A 6,667-nucleotide genomic window follows, 5' to 3' on the forward strand; every position below is an offset into this window, starting at 1 on the left:
TCACCAACCCCGCAACTGACAAAGGTCTGATCTCCAAAATATATAAAGAAATCAAGAAACTAGACCGTAAAAGGCTAATCAATCCAATTATAAAATGGGGCACTGAGCTGAACAGAGAATTCTCAACAGAAGAACTTCAAATGGCCAAAAGACACTTAAGGTCATGCTCAACTTCCCTAGCGATCAGGGAAATGTAAATCAAGACAACTTTAAGATACCATCTTACACCTGTCAGAATGGCTAAAATAAAAAACACCAATGATAGCCTTTGCTGGAGAGGTTGTGGAGAAAGGGGTATACTCACCCATTGCTGCTAGGAATGCAAACTTGTGCAACCACTCTGGAAAGCAGTGTTTCGGTTTCTCAGGAAATTCAGAATCAACCTACCCCTGGATCCAGCAATACCACTCTTGGGAATATACCCAAGAGAGGCCCTATCCTACAACAAAAGTATATGCTCAACTATGTTCATGGCAGCATTGTTTGTAATAGCCAGAACCTGGAAACAACCTAGATGCCCTTCAACGGAAGAATGGATGAAGAAAGTATGGAACATATACATATTAGATATTACTCAGCAGTAAAAAACAAGGACTTCTTGAATTTTGCATACAAATGGATGGAAATAGAAAACACTGTCCTGAGTGAGGTAAGCCAGACCCAAAAAGAGGAACATGGAATGTTCTCACTAATATTTGGTTTTTAGCCATAAATAAAGGACATTGAGCTTATAATGCATGTTCCTAGAGAAGCTAAATAAGAAGGTGAACCCAAAGACAAACACATAGGCATCCTCATGAATATCAGCCTTCATCAGGCAATGAAAGGAGACAGAGACAGAGGAGCACTGGACAGAAATCTCAAGGTCCAAATCAGGAGCAGAAGGAGACGGAGCAAGAGCAAGGAACTCAGGCCCGCGAGGGTTGCACCCACACACTGAGAGACAATGGGGATGTTCTATCGGGAACTCACCAAGGCCAGCTGGCCTGGGTCTGAAAAAGCATGGGATAAGTCCGGACTAGCTGAACATAGAGGACAATGAGGAATACTGAGAACTCAAGAACAATCGCAGTGGGTTTTTGATCCTACTGCACGTACTGGCTTTGTGGGAGCCTAGGCAGTTTGGATGCTCACCTTAGGAGACCTGGAAAGAGGTGGGCGGTCCTTGGGCTTCCCACAAGTCAGGGAACCCTGATTGCTCTTCGAGCAGATGAGGGAGGGTGACTTGATCGGGGGAGGGGGAGGGAAATGGGAGGCGGTTGCGGGGAGGAGGCAGAAATCCTTAATAAATTAATTAATTTAAAAAAATCATGTACAATGGGTTTCATTATGACATTTTCATATATGTATATATTTCTTTCTTCTTTTAGTGTTTTTCTTAAGCAATTTTTTTGTCCACTCCTCTGACTTGCTCCCTTCTCCCAATTCCCATGGTCCCGATCTCCCAATTTACTCAGGAGATCTTGTCTTTTTCTACTTCCCATGTAGATTAGATACATGTATGTCTCTTAAGGTCCTCTTTATTGTCTAGGTACTTTGGGGTAGTAAATTGTAGGCAGGTTTTTTTTCTTTGCTTTATGTTCAACTCAATTATGAGTAAGTACATATTATATTTGTCTTTCTGGGTCTGGGTTACCTCATTCAATCTGATGTTTTCTAGATTTATCTATTTGCCTGCAAATTTCAAGAGGTTATTTTTTCTGCTGTGTAGTACTCCATTGTGTAAATGTGCCACATTTTCTTTATCCATTCTTCAGTTGAAGGGCATTTAAGTTGTTTCCAGGTTCTGGCTATGACAAATAAGTCTGCTATGAACACAGTTGAGCACATATCCTTGTGGTATAATTGAGCCTCCTTTTGGTATATACCCAAGAGTGGTATTACTGGGTCTTGAGGTAGGTTGTTTCCTAATCTTCTGAAAAATCACTATACTGATTTCCAAAGTGGCTGTCCAAGTTTGCACTCCCACCAGCAATGGAGAAGTGTCCCCTTTATTCCACATCCTCTGTAGCATATGCTATCACCAGTGTTTTTGATCTTGGTCATTCTGTTAGGTTAAGATGGAATCTCAGAGATGTTTAGATTTGTATTTCTTTCATGGCTAAGAATGTTGAGCATTTGCTTAAGTGTCTTTTACCCATTATGGATTTGCCCATTAAGAGTTTTCTATTGAGGTCTTTACCCCATGAAGTCATGAAGCTGACTTGATTTCTAGGTCTCAGTGGAGCTGGCTGTTGTCAGCCTTGTTCCCAGTTCTACCTACTTAGGGCCTGGATATGTAGAAAGACTGTATTTTCTCTTACACTACCACCACCAACAATAATAAAAATAAAAAAAGGCTTCAAAATTGAGTTGAAAGCTAAAGGGCAAAACACTAATTTAACATGAATAAAGTTCTGAACTAGGTAATCACTAATTAACAAGTATACCTTTCACCTTTGGACAAAATATCCCATTGTAATTTACCATAGTAATGAGCTGAGCACAAAACTATTGGAACTCTAGTGGTGGTAATAGAGCTATTGTGTCTCTAGTAAAAGAAGAAAAGGGAAGGTAAGGTGACAGGATCTTCCCTCCAGATTCCAGTCAATGCTCTGCTTTCTCTTAATGGTAACTGATCTCAGGAGATGCTGCAGCAGATAAGTAATATTAATTGAAAAGGGGACTCTATGATGCAAGTTTAATGAAGTCTTCATCCATGAAGAGAAAATTTCTGATGATGTTTTGGGGTCACTTAAGTTTCTATAAATAACCCATCTTCATGTTCCATAAGTATCCCCCCAAAACACTGGTTCATCTAGTTGCATTTTGATGCAAGTGTTATTTGGCCTGTTACCGCTACCCTTTCTGGGTAAGCAGACATTTTTAGTCACAGCATGCAGAAAAAGGCATTGAAACAAATGTGGGGTAGGAAGGTTAAGGAAGCAGAGCCAGGTGTGGTGGCACATTCCCGCAATCCCACAACTTGGATGGTGAAGCCAAGACTATCAAGAGTTCAAAGTCATTCCTGAATACATAGCGAATAAAACCAGTCTCCAAGAAACTAAACAAACAGACATTGATGGGAATGATGGCTTACAACTGTGAACCACGTGCCCAGGAGGTTGAGGAAGAAAGATTACCATCAAGTTAAGAACATCCTGCGATCCTCAGTGAATTCTAGGCCAGCTACTGGAGTTATACTTCAAGACCCTTCTTCAAAAAGTAGGCAGAGAGGGCTGGAGAAATAATTCACGGTTATGAATAGTTGCTGCTAAACAAAGGACTCGGGTTTGGTTCAGCACCCAATGGAAGATCACACACTGCTCTCACTTCAATTGTAGGGGATCTGATGCCTTCTTTTATCTATCTATCTATCTATCTATCTATCTATCTATCTATCTATCTATCTATCTATCTATCTATTAAATTGATGCCTTCTTCTGACTTCCATGTGTAACAAGCATCCAGAAAGTACACACTGTTCCCAAGTTCACATAAAATGTTCAAGCAGAGACCATGCTTGACAGCAAACCAGGTAGGCTACAGATGTTTTCTCTTCTCCTTTTGTTTCCCCAGGTACATTCCCCCAGTCACATCCAAGTTCTACAGAACACCCGTGGGTACCTTTCCTGTACTCCCTGCTCCTATCTCCTGTGGATCCCACAGATCTTCCCCTTCTAATTTCTACCCCAACTTGTTGTTTCATCCAGAACCAAACACCAGCAGACATGCATTGCTAATCCAAGAACTGCTCCTGCCAGGGCAACAAGTGGGCAGATATTATGTCCACACCTCTCCATCTGTTCTACAGATACAACCCCCAAACTCTTATGCCAGTTCTGTAGCAGGGAACCTGCTGCTGTCTCCCTTTCCTCTCTGACCCCATCCCCAGTTGATCACAAAGATCTTCTCCTCCAACTCATACCATTATCCCATCCCTCAACACCAGCCGACATTCCCTGCAAACATACTAGCTGAACAGGAAAGGGAAGCAGATTAGCTAACTGAAGACATTCAAACTTCTTCCTCTCCTTCAAACCCACTTTCCTAGTCTCATCCCTATCTATGCAGTAGATAATGGGCTTCAATCTTCCTTTTCTGTGTGCTGACACCTGTAGGTCCTATAGACCTTCCCCTCTTAAACTTCGTCTCTCCATTTGTTGCTTCATATGAGCCTACAACTAGGAAGCACCCCCCAATAAGCCACAGTTAACTTCGGCTAAGAAAGTGTGAAGGCTGGCAATTTTCCCTTTACTTTGTTCCTTAGATCTAACCCTCAAGTCCCATACCAACTGCTATAACAGAACTTCTGGGCTTATCTCTTTTCACTGCCTCCCCACATTCAAAGGAGGTGAAATAAGCAGACCATGTTTTGCTCTCTTCTTCTTTCTCCTGAGAATGCCTACAGACCCTAGTCTATCTCTTTTTCTAAGTGTAAGCTCCAAATATACAGAAACACATTTTATCTAAAATCCTTAGTGACTACAGCTATCAGCTTCAACGAAAATTTCCTAACAGGCAACATACAGGTATCATACATTCCAAAAATCAATAAAGAAAATAAAAACCAGGGGAAGAAACACCCACCAAACAAAGTTATACCCATAAATCAGCATCTATATCTCCTGTCATCCTAATTGCAGATTCTTTCATTCCAGTATAAAAACACAATAAGACTCAGAGGAATATGACTACATAAGAGTTCAGCTATCCTCCAAAACAGCAGGTTCTGAATATCCCAATATACTTCAAGCACAAGACAATGACCTGAAAACCACCCATATGAAGATAGAGGTCCTTAAAGAGAAAACTAACATATCCCTTAAAGAAATCCAGGAAAATGCAAGGAGATAGTAGAAAGGAAATGTAAAATACTGTTAAAGAACTGAAAGGGAAATAGGATCAATAGAAAAGCCCCAAATTGAGGATATACTAGAAATGAAAAATTAAAGAATTCAGATAAGAAGTACAGAGTCAAGCTTCACAAACAGAACACAAGAGATAGAAGAATCTCAAGTGTTGAAGACACAAAAGAAGAAATGGTTATTTTAAAGAAAATATTAAACCTCAATGTTTCCTGAAAAAAATCCAGGAAATCAGACTCTATGAAAAGATAAAACCTATGAATAATAGGGATAGAGGAAGGATAAGAATTCCAGCTCAAAGGCTGAGAAATTATTTTTAACAAAATTCTAGAAGAAAATGTCCATAACTTAAAGGAGAAGCCGATAAAGGAACAAGAAGCATACAAAACACCAAATAGATTGGGCCAGAAAAAAAATTATCCTTGACACTAATAATAATAAAGAAAAAATTAATTTTAAAAGATGCAAAGGAAAAAAATGAGTAACATAGGAAGGCAGACATACTAGAACTATAAGCGCCTTCTCAATGGAGACTCTAAAAGTCAGAAGGGCCTGAACAGATGTGCTTAACACTCTAAGAGACCAGATGCCAGTCCAGACCACTATACATACATAGAAAAACATCCAATTGCCTAAGCCTAACTGCTAACCCTAAACCCTAACACCCCTAACCCTAACTCCTAACCCTAACTGGCTGGTGAGAAGTCTGGCTATAACTGAAGGTGTAGAAGTAAGGTCTGCTGATACCTAGAGCTCTGAAAAAAGAGGTATCCTCACTGTTAGAGTCAGGCCTTGCCTACAGCTGTGAAGGGAAAGTGCACTGGATACCTACAGCTATGAGGAGAAAAGGTATCCTTGTGGAGGTCCAAATCCACCTGAAGGTCAGAGTTTGAGGTTGCTAAAGTTGTTACCAGGTGTGGTTCCACACCCTGACCTAAGGTGTGGTTGTCTTGTGTTTTGGACTATAAGAGGGCCCACACAGGTAAATCTATTCCCCCTTGAGGAAAGGGAGAGAATTCAAACATACTTCTCCTTTTGAATTAAGAGGTTGACCTAGGGAATGACTGCCTTTAGGGTACTTAGTCTGGGTGGATTCAGTTCTTGAATAACAGAAGGTTTTTCTATTAATTATGGTCTTGATGGCTCAAAGTATTGAAGCAAGAAACTGATTTATTTGTCCTATGCATCACGTTAAAGCAGTCTTTTGTCTTCTTCCCCCTGTTGTATCGGGGTATAAAAGTATATGGAAAATTAAATGCAGGCCGACTTACAGTATTCACTGGAACTCCCTCTCTATCCTATGCTTTGCTTCATTCTTCTCACTTGTGTCTTCATTCTCTTTACTTATTTTTCGATTCCCCAAATAAGAAGTCCTCAGTATCTTTTTCAATTACTCAATATCTATTGTAATATACAAAGATTTTAACAGATTGTTGCATACAAAAAGTTTTACTCTCATATAAAGTGCAAAATTTGATCACACTGAAAACATTTATAGGATTACTCCACAATATGAATTTTCTCATGATTTAGATTATTCATACATGCAAATGCTTTACCACACTGATTATATTCATAGAGTTTATGTCCAGTGTGTGAACTTTCATGCATTTAGAGTACTGTGACGTGAAAAGGCTTTACCACACTCATTACATTCATAGGGTTTCTCTCCAGAATGTGTTAGTTCATGTCTTTGAAGATGACTGTGATAAACAAAGCCTTACCACACTAATTACAGTCATAATGTTTCTCTACGGTATGGGTTGCTTTTATGTTTTCGGAGACTACCTTGACATGCAAAGGCTTTACAACACTGATTA

The sequence above is a fragment of the Microtus pennsylvanicus genome, chromosome 17, assembly GCF_037038515.1.
Source record: "Microtus pennsylvanicus isolate mMicPen1 chromosome 17, mMicPen1.hap1, whole genome shotgun sequence".
NCBI classification, from domain to species: domain Eukaryota; kingdom Metazoa; phylum Chordata; class Mammalia; order Rodentia; family Cricetidae; genus Microtus; species Microtus pennsylvanicus.